We start from the raw sequence: 17,723 nt of genomic DNA, 5'->3' as shown, positions 1-17,723 counted from the left end.
GCTACCTGGCCAGAGCCAGGACAACATATGGGCCCACACAGCCAATGACAGGTGTCCTTTTATCAGAGCCCCCAGGGATCATGGAAGGGTGGAGTGATGGTTCTGGTATCTGCCCATCTCCAGCTAACACTGAAATCCCTGCCTGGACTCCCCTGCACAGGAGTCACTGGCTGTCAGTCCCTGGGTGGGTCTGCAGCAATCAGCCTAGACCACAAGATGGAGGACAGCCCGGTGCCATGAAATGCAGCCAACAGGGTTAGTCCTGAGAGAGGCTGGGCACCTGCAGCTATGGTGACCAGACAGCAAGTGAGAAAAATTGGGACAGGGTGTGTGGGGGAAATAGGAGCCTATATAAGAAAAAGACCCAGAAATCAGGACTTTCCCTATAAAAATCAGGACATCTGGTCACCCCAACCTGCAGCTCCCACTGGTTTCAGAGGGAGATGCAGGAACTGTTCAGAACTGGCCCATTGTGATGGAAGTGGAACATTCCACCGTAGGCGTGGTGACCTAGACAGAGAGATGGAGACAGGTGAGTAGGGTGACCAGACAGCAAGTGTGAAGAATCGGACACGGGGAGGAGGGGGTGGTAAATAGGAGCCTATATAAGAAAAAGACCCAAAAATCAGAATTGTCCTGATTTTATAGGGATATCGGGTCACCCTATAGGTGAGGGCTGCGTAAGGGAAAGGAGCCATTCATGACCCTGGAATTCACTGTCACAAACAGCCCCAGCTGGTGACTCCAGATCTGGAGTGTAATTTGACTCATTTGAGAGTTTAGAGTCAGCCAGAGCCTTCCCCCTACAGCTCCCCTGGGGGGGAGGGGCATGAGACAGGTCACTTTGCCCAAATGACAAGTTGGTGATGACCCGGGACTCTGTTGTGATGCAGTGATTGTTGGGTCAGCCCCCAGGGGCTGCAGCATTTCACACCAGGCTGTCACCTAGAGCACATGGCTGCTACCTGTGGGTCTGAGTACAGGGACCAGGGTGATGGAGCAGGGCCTTTGGGACCAACCTGCTTCCATTGCTAAAGGGAATGTGAGACACAGAAGGATGAAGGAAAGTATTCTTGTAAGGAGGAAGGAAACAAGTCAGGGAGGGAGGGATGAAGTATTGATAAGGGAGGAGAGGGTGTGTGTGGGGGGGAAAACCCAAAGAAATTAATGAGAAACACCATGGAACTAAGGGGAATGGGAGGAGAGAGGAAAAAAAAGAGAGGAGTGGGCAAAGAGGCTAGAAGAGAAGAGAAAGGAGAAGCACAGAAGTGGATGGGGGTAAGAACCCAGACGGATTTCTTTAGCATCATGTAGAATCCCAATTGCCTTTGTCAGGATATGCTCAAAGCAGCCAGTTGTAACTACTAAGGGTTAACAATGCAGGTATTTGTACAATTCAAAAAGGAAAGGTTACAACTGGCCATAGCTGAGAGTTGGTATCAGCTTGGTTCTTACCTTTCAGGTCCAACTGCAAAGTGATCTCTTATTTCTGTTGATTTGATCACTGCCGCTTGTCTGTCAGAAGTAGTAAGAGATCCTGTTCATACCAAGAGGTAAGGAATGCACCTTCTCCTAGCAATGGAGTGGAAACTAACCAATCTCAGTGTACTTTCAGGTGAAGAAAGTGAATCTAGCCTTTGCTGTCAAAGGCTACAAGCAGTTTCATAAGAAGAAAGCAAGATACATAACCAAAGCTTCTGAGGTTACAGAAGTATTGACTTGCTCTAGCCAAGAATAAGGAAAGCACTTATACCTACTAGATTAACAGTACAGCTGATTGTATGGAGAGAAAGAGAGAAACTAATCCAGCAATTCATCACGCAGAAGGTGTGCATTTATATTCCCTATTACAAAATGAATCCAATGACAATTCATTTACATTTGTTGCCTGACAAAAATATGGTCTGTCAAACATTGATCTTTGCAGGTGGTCATATTTCAAGATGCAAGGATGACACATGGCTGTAGTTTACAGGAAGGAATTAGCTGATCCATCCTTTTAAGGAGGTAAGAAATATGGGAATGATGTATTGTAATAGTCAATGGTTCTGGTCATCCATTCAGGTGGAAGGAAGGTAACTGAGGAAATCTTCATCTCTCTAAAGAGCACAAGAAATTGCGGTACTGAATAAAGCACTAAAAATGGGAGCTACCTGTTCAGATGAAAGGAAAGTAATTGGTAATTCTAACCAATGATGATGATCTTTGTTCCTTTTTCCTTCCCAGAGAAGGCCATTGCTTGTTCCTACAAGGATGTAACAGGGAAGTTATTTCAAAGAACAAGTGCAACTAACCAGAGTGTGATGATGAGCATTGAGCCTGTTCTTCCATTTGCAGAGAGGAGTTGTCCAGCTGATTCTATTTGTGCCTAATTGATCATTGTTGCTTATTTTTCAGATGTCAAGAAATAAGCGGAACTGATCATTTCTATCAAGAGGTAAGGAACGCACCTCCTCACAGCATGGAGGCAGGAATGAAAGGCTCTGTTTCTATTTTCAGGTGAAAGGAAGGTCTTACGATTCAAGGGAGGATGAGAGGCTGCTGAATTTAAGAAAAAAAGTCAGACAGGTAACAATACTTGGCCAGAGGGAAAACCATCTTTTACTTCTAGTTCAGAAAAAGGCAAGCAGCCATTTATAAGCTTCAGGTTTTAACCAGTGTAGCTAGCTGTACCGCTAAGAATCAAAGCCTTGCAGTGGAACATGACTGACAATGAGGTGAGCACTGAAAGGTCTCTAGAAGCCTAGTGATCTGGATGCTAAGGAACCTTCTCCACTGATGACTCTTCATAGCTGGTAATAAGTAGTAATAAATAATTCTATCAAACACTGATTGCAGGTTTTGCTCTTCTGAGATATGAAGAGACCAGGTGGTCATTCCTACCAGGGAGAAGTGAGGCTTAGTGGCATGGCTGTCCTGGGCAAGAAGGTAAGAAATACCAGTCTCCAAACATCCATGTGTACATTAAGTGGTGTGGATTTTGCTTTCAGGGAGAAAAACTGTGGATGACCTTACTTGTCATGGGGAGAGTGTCAAAAGCAGACACAAGATAAAGCAACATGGACTTGCCAACTGCTCAATCCATTGAGGACTCCAGTGACAAAATGCTTTTTTTTTTATTCCCTTGAAATAACACACAGACAAAAAAAGCCACTTCAAGTAGTTCAGCTAGTCGCAAATCTGAATCAAGTCAGCAGAACATCACAGACATGGAGGTAAGCATTTACATTTCCCTGGTTCTAAATGAATCTGGTGCTAAAGCAACACTTGCAGACCAAATAAATAGGCCAAATTGCATCTCCAGATGGAAGGAGACCAGAGGGCTGTTGTGTTCTAGAAGGGATTAATGCAAATCCCACTAGCTGAACCAGGCATGTCAGTTGGTAAGAGGAAAAAAAGCACCTTTCTTTAACATTCAAGTGGAAATGAATAGATCCTCATACTTTCAGATGAGAGAAATGCAGATGATTTGAACGTTGAGAGTGTGAAATCTTCAGGAAGTTGCTAGAAGATCTGGGATATCTACAAAAAGAAAACAAGCAAAACTCATCACTGCTACCAAGAGGTAAGGAACTCACTTCATAATGGAGAAATTGATGGATCTGGTTTCCCTTCAGGTGAAAGAAATGCAGCTGATCTGATCTCCTGGGAGGATTATAAGCAGTCATATTACTGCAGAACAAACAAATGCATGTTGCCAGACCTGCAAAAAGTTGCCTTCCTTGACTAGAATGGGAAGACAATCACTTATCACCTTCAAGTTTCCAACCCACAATGCAGCAGACCATCACTGACAAGGAGGTGAGCATTTAGGATTCTCTTATTGCCAAATGGATTTGTCTTTTCAGGAGGAGAGAGTTACAGATGCTCAGGATTTGAGTACAAAGGAATAGGAATGGAGCTGAACAGATTCAACACCAGAAATGACGATTGGATCTCAAAATATGAAAGACCCTTCATTCAATAAAGCAACAGGATTGGCTCTGAGGAGAGGTAAGCAGCATTTGGTAAGTCTAAGAAATGAGCATAGCAATTTTGTAGTGCTGATTGTAACTTATGTTATGCCAAAGGGTTTGTTACAGCTGATCACACATCTCAGGAGCTAAGAGGATGTGAGGGGGATGGCAGATGTCAGGGGATTCGTCTTTATTAGGAGGTGCTGAATCTACTTGTCACTTGAGTGACATCAGTGGCTTTGGTTTTTCTTTCAGATGAAGGAAACGGGCAGCGTGGACAGTATTCAAGACACAATGTTCAAAAGTTGCTGCTGGGATGGAAGCAAAGAAGAAAGCCCTGGAGACGGGTGAGTGCTGGGACACAGACACTATCCTGGAGGGGCCTGGGACAGGGTGTGTAACCATAGCGACCAGTGGGTCCTTTCCCCACTGTGGTCCTGGCTCGCATGCACAGGGGGAAACCGATCGCCATGTTTGGGGTCAGGAAGGAATTTTCCTCCAGGGCAGATTGGCCAGAGACCCTGGAGGTTTTTCGCCTTCCTCTGGGGCATCGAGCAGGGACCAGCCCTTAGGGCTATTTAGGAACAGACATAATAAAATCAATCAGAGAGAACTTGTCTCCCTTTGTTTTTTGAATTTTCTATAAACCCGTCCTGTGCCCCCCGGCCATGCCCATGCTCCCAGCCCCGCAGCAGGGCAGAGTCCCTCCCAGGTGCACTGCTCCCCCATCGGTGCCAGCATGGCCCCCATGTCACTCTCCCACTCCAGCAGGGACCCAGCACAGGAGGGACCAGCCCATCGTCCCAGAGAGGGAAAAGCCGTGTGCACGGCCCCCAGGGATGGGGAGGGGACATGGCCAGGTGCACCGGTCGAGGGGAAAGCAGGAAGCACAGCGACACTGTTACCATGTTCCTCTCCCAGGATGCCCCCAGGGGCCAGGCCAAGGCCTTTGGTCGGCCACATCCAAGCGCTCTGCCCCACTGCTCCGTACCTAAGAGCCCCTCAAAGAGCGGCTCTGAAAGGGGCAGTCAGTGACCCCAGAGCAACACTTCCATTGGCATGGTGGGGCCACCGCTCCCTGGGCACCTGAACTGGGCTCACAGGCTAGCAGTGAATAGTCCCCCAGGGTGGGTTCTGCTCTGGCTGCCCCTCGCTCCAGAGGGGCCATCAGGCATCCAGGAAGCTCTTGCCTTCAGCTGTCCTCCGCAGTCTGCTCCAGCTGTGCCCTCCTCTCTTCTAACCCCCCCTCCAAGTCTGGCACCTCTCAGGGCGGTGCCGGGTTGGCCTGCAAGAGCTCATTCCCCCTGTATTGCCCAGCATGGGGTCCATAGATCTCATTACAGGCATTCTGGGAAATCAGGTCTCCATGATCTGCCTCAGGGGACTGAGAGCACGACCAGGGGACACAGGACAGGGTCAGTATTAGCAGCACGTGGCTGGAGGAGATGAGAAGAGGGAGAGGGGCCAGCAACATGTTACTTCTGCATCCACTTCCTGCCCCTCCCCAATCAGCTTCCCAGCCGCACGCTGAACCTAAACCACAGGGCAATGCCCAAAACGTTGTTGTGGGGTCTCAAACCTCTATAAACCCAGCCGCCTGAAAGCCACCGGGGCCCGATTCTCCCTGCAGGGAGACAGCATCTCCAAGGTGAAGACAATACAAGTGGCTCGTACCTTGGGAAGGCAGTTGGGGGAAAATGCGATATCCTGTGCAAAGATACCACGTGAACTGGTGTCACTCACAAACAGTGGTGCAGGAGGGGACCTAACACCAGAGAAGAGCAAAATGGGGAAGGTTGTAGTCCTGGTTTTGCAACAATCTCCTCATTTCAGCTTCTATTTGGCAAAATGAACCCAAACCAAGGGTAGTGGGGAGGAAGGTCAGATCAGGGGTTTATTTTCTTGTAACCCTTCCCCACTCCACCCCTGCCACGAGATCATAGACAGGTGGAGGGATGGTTCCGGCCCATCTCAGCCTGGCCTGAACACTGCACCACGGTCTGTACACACCCTGCCTAGGAGGAGCTGGCTGCAGGGGTATAAAACCACCAGTTAAAACCCCACATCCTAACATGTGACTGGTGATCACAGCCCCACCTACATGGAGAGGGGCAGAGCTTAACTGTGCATCCAGCTTCCACGCACACACTGCATCCCCAAGCGTTAGCCAGGGTCAAACACCAGACACCAGAGAGTGGGGCTGATGGCACAAAGACACAGGACAGACAGAGGCTGGGCACCTGCAGCTCCCACTGGTTCCATGTGGCCAGTGACAGAGGGAAAGAGACACATGAGTCGGGAGAGTGATGGAGACCCCGGCAGGGGAGGGGAGATCAGACTGAAGGCAGCATCTCTCACAGCCTAGGGCTACATGAGACTCCTTCGAAAGAAGGAAGCAGGAACCGTCGCACGGCCGGGCTTCTCCCCAGCTTGCCAAGGGCTCACTGCCACACCCAGGCTCTGACACAGGTTAGTCCCAAACTAGAACTAATCAAGATTGAGCTGAGAAACTCTTTCTGCATCTCAGGGGACTCTGGCAGATGCTTCCTGCCATTTCCTACCCCATCCTCCTCATAGCCCCTCCCTCTCAGGAATTGCGCTCTGGCTCTGAGAGCCCCAGGTGCTGCCTGGCCCCCTTCATTTGTCCAACAGGGGTGCGGGACCTACTTCAATTCCTGGTGCCAGCCACTGAGTGACATACACCCCCCTTCAGAAAAACCTGCCTTTCCATTACGTGTGAGGCCCCCTCTGGACTGCTCTCACCGCCAATCCAGAACAGACTCCATATATCATAGTCCTATAGCCATGTTCCCCAAGTGCCCCACACTCCTGAATGCCAGTCAGTCTATAGAATTTCATCTTCTCCAGGGTTTCCAGGTCTCCGCACAGTGTCTCTAGCTCTCCCTAAAGCTCCTGACCATCAGGATCTGACCACCCCTCTCCTCCCCCGTGGCCTGATGTTCTGCCGACAGCTGCTCCTTCTGTCATTGAACCATCAGTAACTCTATCCTGCAGACTCCAGTCACTCAGGGGCATCTCCAGTCCTCAGGACGGGAACCATAAAACAGGTGTCCCATTTCCTGTTCTGCAGAGGATCACGGCTTTCATCTTGGCCCTGGAGGTTCCACCCGGGTCCCCATACACCCTCCTCCCTACAGAGCCCTGAGCTCCACCTGGGTCAGGGAACCCCTTTTCATGAGCCCTGAATAAACTTCACAAGTATTAAGCAGGGTCCTCTGGAGACAGGACAGAACTGGTTTTTCAGAGATATTTTGGAAATTCAACTAATAGCCCTTTTTATTGGCCAGTCCCTGCTCCTTCCTGAATTCAGCACAGGGAAAGCCCATCACTTCTGCCTCTCCCCCCACAAGAGGTACCACCAGCAGCAGCCACAAATGTCATTTGTGCTGCAAAGTCCTCCAGGGTCTCTGCTCCACAGCCTGCTTGTTGCTAAAACTCCCCTCCTGCATGGGCTGTGTCAACCTCCCTTCAATAGCTTCTCGGGGGAGTCACATCACTCTCTGACTGGCCAACCTTAGAGCCCAAGTCAGTTAACCCCTGGCCTGTGATTGCTGCTGGGATGTAACAGCCACACGGGAGGGGAGCAGATTCCAGGTGGTGACACTTCAGCTCATAACATCACTGGGCATTTAATAGCCGTCACCTTTGACCACAGGCAGAATTGTTGCTGGCAGATCACTGCCTCCCATGACTGACACTGGAACCAGTCTCCTGCATCTTAAGATACTGATAAGTTACTGGAGATACAATGTCCTTTTCTCCCATCAGCCTTACCACTGTCCATTTCCCAGCCTGTTACCTAGGATTAACTGCACTGTCCTACATCGCTGGGGCATTGTGAGCTCACCTGAAGAGGGAACAGAATAGGGTTTGTGACCTGGGACAAGGTTTTTCTTGCTTGTATTTCACTCTTGAAATAGCAGATTTTTCCTAACCTGGTTTTGGTGGAGCACTTTAGAGGACTGAAGAATCGGAATGGGACAGTCTGTAGCCTCAAGAGGTATTTAGGCCCTGAACGCCTGTGGAAATCCCTGGGAATTAGGAATCTAAATATCTTGGTGGATCTGGTCCAGTGACCTCACAATAGACCAAGCACCAAGCTGCAAGTGGTCCAGTGCTCAAATGAAGCAGGAGAGAACCCTGATCTCCAGCGGAACTGGTCAAACTTTGTTCAAAAATTTTCTGATGAAAGTAATTTTGGAAACATGTCAGTGAGGTGTTGCATTTTAAATGACTTGCAGGAGAGCCAAAAAATCAGTTTTCAAAAACTGAGAAGTTAAGGGACTTTTTAAATAAAACCCCAAAGAAGTCACAGAAACAGTCATTTAAATATTTTCCACAAACTTTTAAGGAATAACGTTTTCTGACCAGGTCTAGCCCCCAAGTCCCTGTACAATTTTCTTTCAGGCTGTCTGCACCAATCCAGCCACTGTAACAGAATCTAACTTACCCAGTTCAGGAGAGTTGTTGTAGCTGGGTTGGTCCCAAGAGGAGACACAGACAAGATACGTGAGGTAATCTCTTTTACTGGACCAAGTTCTGATGGTGGAAGAGACAAGCTTTGGAGCTTCTTGTGACCTGAGGAGCTCTGTGGCGCCTGAAAGCAGGAAACCTGGTTCAGTAAGAGATTACCTGCTTTACCCACCTTGTCTGTGTTTTACGAGTGTCAGTCACCAGGGCACTGGAACTCTGGAGCTAGTAGCAGAGCTCCCAGCTCCCAGCCCAGGCATTGTGTGAGCCTGGCAGCCTGACACGCAGATGTTATGTGGCTCATCACCACCATCCACTGGTGAAGAAGGGAAAGAGCAGCCAACAGCTGCTCCACCAGCTGTTTATCCAGAACTCCATAGACAGAAACTGCTCAGAGAAGGAACTCAAGCTGAGATCACAGCTTGACCAGCCACTGACTCCTTACGGCAGCTCGGTGGGTCACTTCTCTTCCCAGCAGGGTCTCCATCTATTGTAAAGAAGCCCTTCCTGCTGCAGAGCAGTCATCCTGAGCCTGCAGGCAGACACAGCTCAGAGATGTGAGCTGCTCAGTGTATCTTAACAGACGTGTTATTTCTGTACCAAATTGAGAATGTCTACATTAACTATTTCATTGCTGAGCATTTTAACAGCCAACCAGTGTTTTTATCTCACAAGTGAGAAAATTCCCCAATTTTCATTTGCATTTTTAGTACTAAACTGTGCTGGACAATCACAATTAAAAAATTGAGAAATAGCATAAAAACAGTAAAATGCAACAGCACAAGGGATACTGTACTATCTTATTAATCATTGACATAATTAAAGCCATCCCCTGTTAAAACAGCCATAGCTACTGCAAGATCCTCAGCTTGCAGCATTTCAAAGCTCACTCCCATTTCCCCATCAAGACATTTCATACAGAACATTGCTTGTTTGAAAAAGTTTCCGTTTTGTCAGTGTCCATTTAAAAAAGTGTCAAACAGAGAGAACAAAAACAGTTTTCAGCAGAGTTTTTTGTGGGGAAAAATTCCCAGCATCACCAGTGACTGCCTGGTAGGCCAGGGTGACTTTGACCACCACACAATTTATTTTGGGGTGGTGGGGGGCCAGGGGAAAGAGAGTGGCATGGAAGCCAGAGAATGGAGCAATTCTTTTAGACAGGACTGCAGTAGTATTTGTTTTTATCATCATCACCACCGCCACCACTCCCTACTTATTGTCGCATTTCCCCATGAGGTCACCAAGCTTCCCCAAAGTCAGCATGTTCTTTTCCAAGGGGTGACTTGGCCAGACACTGATCTGATGCTGTCTTTAGTACAGCTCCTGCCACTCTGCTAGTACCGTCTGTAGCTCTTTAGCACGGCTTTTGGTTCCAGCAGTGGAGTGAGCAGGGTCTGACATAGGCCCTAGACCTCTCCCAGCACCAGCAGCCTCTGAGAAGGTCGGTGGTTAACTAGAGCCACAGGACCATGCCCTACTTCTCATGTTTGGGGTAGTCTATTGTCTACAGCTGCTGGGGATGTTGGTGGGGTTTTGTTGCCTTGCACTCATAGGATGCTCACTCGGTCACATCCAGCCAACTCTCCACAGGGGTCCTGCTGCAATATTCCCTTGTTTATAACTTTCCCACTGGCTGTAAGGAAAGGAAAATCTGGACAAGACGACAATGGCGAATTGGTGACGCAGAAATAACTAGGAGGAGAATGGGTAGAGGCTGCCTGTGAACCTTTATGGGAACAGGCAGAGAACATTACTGAGCAGGCAGGACAAATGGCAGTGGGATTTGGACATGATCTAACCTACCTCGCTCCTAGATAAGAACCTGACTCAACCTCCCTCTCCACCTCCATAGAGGGTCTCTCCAAGCACCTGCAATCATGTGATCCTGGCTGACTCCCCCATCCAGTCCCCTAGTCAGACTTTGCCGGCATTCCCAGCTGCAGCTCATTCCAACAGCAGCTCATCTCTCGGTTAACACAAACACCCCCCATGTGCATTGGACTGAGAGGAGTGTCCATGCTTCTGTTTGACCTGTGATCAGCGAGGCTGTGGGTGAAATCCCAGCACTATTGGAGTCAATGGCAATGTCCCCACTGACTTCAGTGGGGCTAGAACTTTACCCTGTGCTCCTTCCCCATCACAGCTGGGAACATTCACCCAGCTTTCCTCTGAGTGGGTCTGAGGGGCAGGGCTGGGTTTGACTGCAGTAGGGTCTGATGGGGGTGACAGAGACCCAGGGGAAATGCCACCCCTCTGCATTACAGTGCAGGGCACAACTCAGCCTGTGTGTGAGCAGTGGGGAGCTAAACCCTGGTCTGCAAGTTTACCTGGGGCACAGGCCTTGGGCCAGCTCTCTGCACCATGGGGCATTTCACTTGATGGGGAGCGTGTCAATATCCCTTTACTACAGGGGTTTTTAGAAGACTCCTTCCTACAGTATCTGAATCAGACTTTGCTTATTTGTTAACACTTGGAGCTGATTAGAAACAGCCTGGGAGCAGGGCAGGAGATTGGGAAGCTTTGGGCCAGAAGGGGACGCAACCAGAGACCAGGAAGGGAAAGTATAACAGGGGGGGCACCCACCTCTCACGAGCACCCACTGGTCAAGTGTGTCTGCAGGCTTCAAGTAGTATCAGGCCACACCCCCAGGAAGTCCTCCCTCCCTGGAGGGAATCATGTTCACCCACTGGGTCTCTTCTGGCGCTGGCTGGCTGGCTGGGTGTGGGTGTGGGTGTGGGTGTGTGTCAATCACAGTTCAACTGTAAGCCCAGTTCCCCAGTGGCCTATGGGAGGAAAGGAGACCCAGGCCCACCCACTACTCCAGGTCCCACCCCAGGGATCCTAAGAACAGCAGCCACACACCACAGATACTTCTCTGGGCCACTTCCCCACAGCCCCAGCCTTCACCAATACTTCACCCTTACCTCAGGGCTCTTCTACATTCAGACCCAGTAGCTAGCCAGGAGCTCTTCCTCACTGCCAACGAGCCATTGCCTTTAGCCAGCCAAGAGCCCCTCTACACTCCTTTAGCTTAAGCAAGGAACAGACTGACACTGCAGCTGAAACTCCTTTTATATGGCCCTCCTGCACCCTGATTGGCTGCTTTCTGCAGCCTTTCCCTGATTGGTCACACCCTGTACAGTCTCTCTAGGCTGCTCGGAAGACTTAGCTACACTGCTCCTTTCCTGGGGTGGATGTGGCAGGACCCTAAGGCCTCCAGCAGGGGGCCTCTGGGCCTAGTCCGCCCCATTGCAGGAAGTAAATGGAGAGAAAAGATAGAAAAGACAGCAGAAAAAAGAAAAACTCAAAAACAAGTAAAGATCTGATGGAAATAGCCCCAAAAAGTGGGGATGGAAGAGGAAATAGAATAAATACAGGGAGAGAAACCAAGGGAAACAAGTGGGGAGAGCTGCAGGGATTGCAGGGGGTGGGGGAGGGTGACACACCGCTCATGGAGGGAAGGTCCCGTGTGCAGAGAGATGGGGAAGGGTCATGTGTATGGGGGAGGGGGAGAACAGCTGTTTTTTAAAGAAGCACAGAGGCAATGATGAAAGGTGACAGATTTCACTTTCTATTGTTTTTTATTGTCTGTTTCTAAATGGCCCTAAGGGCTGGTCCCTGCTTGATGCCCCAGAGGAAGGCGAAAAAACTCCAGGGTCTCTGGCCATTCTGCCTTGGAGGAAAATTCCTTCCTGACCCCAACCATGGTGATCAGTTTGACCCTGTGCATGCGAGCAAGGACCAGGATGGGAAAGGACCCACTGGTCGCTATGGTTACACATCCTGCCCCAGTCACACCCTGAGGTACAGTCTGTGTCCCACTATTTGCCAGTCTCTGGTGCTTTCCTCTGAGAAGGTACAACTCACTTCCTTGCTTCCATCCTGGCAGACAGAACCAGCTGCTCTCCTTCCCCAGCAGGTGAACAGATCCGAATTTGAATCCTCCAACAGCCCTGTCAAGGTGAATGCTATTTCTTCACCAGTTCTGCCAGCAGCAGCATCGTTTCCCTACTGGCTGCTCTGCCCAGCTGCACTGCTTTATCCTTGGTGGGTCCAGCAGGCTCTTCCTCCATAGACAGGTATCAGTCAGCCCCTTCATTAACACACAGATACAACCAGATAGTGCTGACCTGTGACAGTCACAACCAGCTCCACTGATCAGTCTGACCAGACACAACCCCTTACATAGGGTGACCAGACAGGAAGTGTGAAAAATCGAGACAGGGGGTGGGGAGTAATAGGAACCTCTATAAGAAAAAGACCCCAAAATCGGGACTGTTCCTCTAATATCAGGACATCTGGTCACCCTAATAGCAGATGAAATTCAATGTTGACAAATGCAAAGAAACACACATTGGAAATTATAATTCCAACTATAAATACAAAACGATGGGGTCTAAATTAGCTGTTACCACTCAAGAAAGAGATCATGGAGTCATTGTGGATAGTTCTCTGAAAACATCCATTCAGTGTGCAGCAGCTGTCAAAAAAGCTAACAGAATATTGGGAATTATTAAGAAAGGGATAGATAATAAGACAGAAAATACCATATTGCCTCAATCTCCATGGTCTGCCCACATCTTGAATACTGTGTGCATTTGGTCACGCCAGCTCAAAAAAGACATATTAGATTTGGAAAGGGCAACAGAAATGCTTAGGGGTATGGAACACCTTCCCCATGAAGAGAGATTAAAAAGACTGGGACTTTTCAGCTTGGAAAAGAGACGACTAGGGGGGTTGAAAATCATGAACATTCAGTAAGGAAATGTTATTTATTTCTTCAGATAACCTAGGAACTAGGGGCCACCCAATGAAATTAATTGGCAGCAGATTTAAAACAAAGTATTGCTTCATAGTCAACCTGTGGAACTCCTTTCCAGAGGATGTTGTGAAGGCCAAAACTATAACAAGGTTCCAAAAAGAACTAGAGAAGTTCCTGGAGGACCGGTCCATCAATAGGTATTAGTCAGGGTGGGAAGGAACCCCATGTTCTGTGTGCCCCTAGCCTCTGTTTGCCAGAAGCTGGGAGTGGGCGACAGGGCATGGATTACTTGATGATTCCCTGTTCTGTTCATTCCCTCTGAGGCACCTGGCATTGGCCACTGTCGGAGGACAGGACACTGGGCTAGATGGACCCTTGGTCTGACCCAGTCTGGCCGTTCTTATATAGAACCCAGATGTAGCTGCTCCCGCTGTAAGCCACTAGACCCCACTCCCCTCCCAGAGCTGAGATAGAGCCCAGGAGTCCTGACGGGGTCGCTCGCTCCACAGAGTTAGTAACAAAGTAAGAACAAACATTAACATTTTAAACCTAACCTGTCTCCCTTAAGTGATTTGCCACAAAATGTCATAGCATGTTAGTATTAGAGCTGAGTGGGTCTAATATTTATTTCATTTCCTTTCTTTTATATAGGAATTGGAGTGCCTAAGTAGCCCCTGGAATCACATCTTGCCAGCGTTCCTCCTGCAGCCAGCGCGGCGAGTGCGTGGAGACCATCGGGAACTACACCTGTGATTGCTACCCTGGCTTCTACGGGCCGGAGTGTGAACACGGTGAGGGCAGTCGAACAGGGACACTCGTGGGGAGCCCTGTCGCAGGGCCTGCTACAGTCACTGCATTTACTTTCTGGAGGGTCTCCCCAGAGACGTCCTCTGGGGCGACGGCCTGGGCACCCCTCAGTGCTGCTCCTCGATTCACCAAAGAGGGGGGCCAGCCCAGCCAGAGGAGGGGCCTTTGCCATGGCTCCCTGGCCAAGGAGGCAGAGTGGGGTGGGGGTGTAGCCTCCCAAGCGCCCGCCCGCCCTGCGGCTCTAGCACTCCCGCCCCAGCCCAGCCCAGGCAGTTTGCCTCCCTTAGGGGTAAGGCTGTGTTGCCGGCTCAAAGAGCCCAAGGCGGAGCAACAGTAGGGTTCGTTGCCCGGTGTGCGTCGCACTAATTATCACACCAGGGTGGAGAAGCAAAACCAGGTTTATTTAAGCCCAAATAGGTGCCAGGGAGAAAAGCATTCTCAAATCCTGCACCCCGATGCAAGCAGTTTTCCTCTCTTTATACAGAACTTCAGCTACGCATTCCCATTACCCCCACACTCCTCCTCTCCCCCCACCTTTCATTCCCATGCAGCAAATACACTTTGCAATAGCAATCACATGAAGCAGTTAAGTCATACTTGGCAAAAAACCACCTTAGCTCGTTAGCAACTTTTCTGTGATCAGTTATCTGTACTTTCCCACCGTGGGGGCTACGTTCTCATGCATATAACTTTAATTACAGCACCTGCTTTCCGCCTATCTTATTTAATATTGGCTACATCTAGTATCAAGCAACCTTACCACTGCAGTAATTAGCACATAACACAAAAGGTTACAAAAGTTTAGTAAGGCTAACAAAAGCACTTTACATAAAGGTACTTTGGGTCACATAGGCCCAAAGTCACAACTTTGGTTTACTCAGGCCTAGTGGCACCAACAATCCCCCCCTTTGAGAATACTCAACAAACTTTTGGCGAGTTTTCTCAAACTTTAAAAACAAAAAACAATGAAGCTTTACAGATATATGTACAACTGCTCTTTTGAGCTTAGTTACTAACCCAGGAATGAATGCATGGACAAAAGAGTGGAATGTTCATTTAACAACTAAGGGATTGGGGCACTGACTATAAATCAGGTAGGTATACCAAGTGGTTTAATTTCCCAGATGTCTCGGTGAATAATTCAGTCCCATATGCATCCTCCCCATGGATCCAGCAGGATTCGGTATGTGGAAGCCACACCCACCCTAACCGGTCCATATGCTTGGAAGGAGCACTGTGAATGTCCACACTTCCATTCAGAAAGTGTCCAAGTATGTCTCCATGACCACAGATCAGATGGTACTCCTGATGTGTCTGTAAGGGCAGTGGGTCAAATCTGGTGCTCAAGATCACTCTGAATGGCCATCAGCTGGTCATTCAGGAAATCCTGAATTTCTAAACATACTAGATCCCACTGCAATACCTTCCCAGCCTCAGTGATATTCAATACCATCTCTGTCAGTAACTTCTGGGTTATAGAACTAAGGGTGGAAATGACATGTAACTCACCAACTCCAGCCTGTACTTGGGTTAGCTGAACTTCAGAAATAAGGCTAGTGGCCCTTTCTGGTCGGCCCAATTTCTTATCATGTTTTTGGCCTTTAAGAATATTCCAAATGGCTGTTACACTGTTAGCCCCAGCCCACAGGGATCTGCCCAATTTCCTCTTTTTCCAGAGGAAATAACCCAGGCTCTTTGTTGTGCTAATCTAATGGCAGCCCCTTGTGAGCAATCTGGGTATGTAAAAGTAATCTGAAAACTGAATAAAGGCAATGTCATTTAAAATCCAATTAGGGAGGGCAATACATACTGAAGGATTTATCCAAAACACAGGGCGCAGCCTGTAGAATAAACCCCAAAATCCAATTAATACCACATTCCCAAACATGGGTCCCACAAGTTTCTTCCTGCCAGTGTGTAATTCTTTGTTTCTTCACCAGGGTCAGTTCTCAATGTCCTTTCTGATCAGGAATTCCTGGACTTTGGCAATGTCAGTGGAGTGAGTGTTTCTTCTTCTTTCCCAAAACAATTGTGGTTTAGCATCCTACAGGGGAGAGGTTTCCAGCACATATCACCCTGTAATAGCTGTGCTTTTTCTAGAAAAGTCTAAAGGCACAGTTGGTCTGTCAGTGGACAAGGGAGCTTTTTCCCTGCTGTCCAGAAGCACAGTAGAACTAGAAGAAAGAATAGGCTAATCATCAATAGGAAAATTCTTCTGATGTGGAGGGGTCTTTTTGCAGTGAGAATCCTGGGTCCAAGCAGTCAGTCTTTGGCACTTCACAGCAGTGTTGGTAGACAGCAGGACTTGGAAAGGGCCTTTCCAGCGTGGAGCCAAGGCAGTCTTTTGTTGATGGATCTTTATGTAGACCCAGTCTTCTGGTTCCTAGGAGTGGTAGGGCTGCTAGGATCTTTGGGTTGTTTCTTCTTTACCTGTGAGAAAAAAACCTAACACATTGCATTAGTGTCTTTGCAGATTTTACATCTGCTTGGGTATATTCAAGCCCCCCCTTTTCTTGGTTGTTTGCTCACAGCTAAAACTTGGCTGTGTCCTTGAACGGAGTCAGTGTCTTATTTTGAAACTGAGTATGTTAACTATTTACTTTCTCAGTAAACTCATTTTTTGTACCTTTTCGGCTTCTTTTCTTAACCTACAAAGGAAACTTTTACTTATACACCTTTTGTTAACAATAAACACATACACAGTACATTAGTCTTATTTAATGTATGCCACATATACCCTTTCACTAAAATAACCTTATTACAGAGCTTTAGAACAACAGGCCAGGACAAGCACACCCACTTTGATGAGTTCACTCAATACAACCTCTAGTCCAATAGCTTTCCACCATCCCCAGCCCTCTGGCTAGAAGTCTGAGGTAGCCAGAAGGATCCCATGTACAATATGGGGAGTGGGTTAACTTTCCATGTCCTTGCTTTCAAAGACTGTTAGTATGCAAATTTTAATAACCACTTTAAATTAAAAGATTTGGCTAATAAAGTTTCTTTCTCTTACTTAAGAAAATGTATTAGACTTTAGTATATCACATTTTTCTGATATATTCAAACACTTTGTATTTTAAATAAAACAAAACAAGTATCTGCATTTCAATTTAACACTGCCACTTGATTTTAAATTAGACCATCCCATAAAAAATATTAAACACAACATAGACAGAACATAGAACACAAAACATAATTGTTACTCTGTCAGTAAATGCATGATATGTTGAATGCTGTTCAGCTGGCATTAGTTTTCTCTTTGATTATCTGAAAGACAGAAACAAAAGTCTACCCCTTCTGGGCAGTCAATCATTACTTAAAATATACAAATACTCTTGTTAATTTAGGAGAATTACCCCATATTGTCTTGTATGTGTTTTATAGGCAGCCCCTGTTTTAGTGGCTCCTATCTTATTAGTTAGATAATTTGCATTAATACAGATGCTTGCTGGCTCACTTTTTACTTGTAACTCCTGCTTGTAAACACTGAAAAAAACATCATCACTCACAGTGCTCTTAGAGCCTAATACAATTTTAATTACATAGCAGTGGATACATTCTTCAGCTAATTTAACAAAATTGTTCATAGCCAAATGATTGCAATCTAATAATTTCTTTGCCTGAATTTATTTACAAACATTTCAAAGACACCAAGAACTTTTTACTTTAGTACATTTACAAAATTCAACTGCTGTTCCCTCCAGCAA

General features: G+C 47.6%; 1 protein-coding gene and 2 long non-coding RNA genes across 8 annotated transcripts in view; all 3 read left to right on the top strand.

The window, feature by feature from the left end:
• The window catches only part of LOC120384367, a 166,337-nt gene that overhangs the window by 106,452 nt on the left and 42,162 nt on the right, over positions 1 to 17,723 (top strand). The window lies entirely within an intron of this gene.
• On the top strand, positions 511 to 4,569 carry LOC120384382. 6 transcript variants are annotated; one of them, XR_005588814.1, is made up of 8 exons: positions 511 to 532; positions 1,463 to 1,827; positions 1,928 to 2,568; positions 2,839 to 2,928; positions 3,141 to 3,215; positions 3,450 to 3,565; positions 3,849 to 3,993; positions 4,212 to 4,569. It is a non-coding gene; the product is annotated as an uncharacterized LOC120384382 (long non-coding RNA). The 6 variants fall into 6 exon arrangements; XR_005588813.1 differs by lacking the exon at positions 511 to 532 and adding an exon at positions 647 to 669; XR_005588811.1 differs by lacking the exon at positions 511 to 532 and adding an exon at positions 722 to 1,075 and having other exon boundaries at positions 1,928 to 2,717.
• On the top strand, positions 7,660 to 13,997 carry LOC120384408. Its single transcript, XR_005588866.1, has 3 exons — positions 7,660 to 7,977; positions 12,337 to 12,526; positions 13,861 to 13,997. It is a non-coding gene; the product is annotated as an uncharacterized LOC120384408 (long non-coding RNA).

This window comes from Mauremys reevesii, linkage group 16 (genome assembly GCF_016161935.1).
Source record: "Mauremys reevesii isolate NIE-2019 linkage group 16, ASM1616193v1, whole genome shotgun sequence".
Classification (NCBI taxonomy): domain Eukaryota; kingdom Metazoa; phylum Chordata; order Testudines; family Geoemydidae; genus Mauremys; species Mauremys reevesii.
Note: the sequence above shows the minus strand (reverse complement) of the source record. Positions and strands in the feature narration are given on the sequence as shown.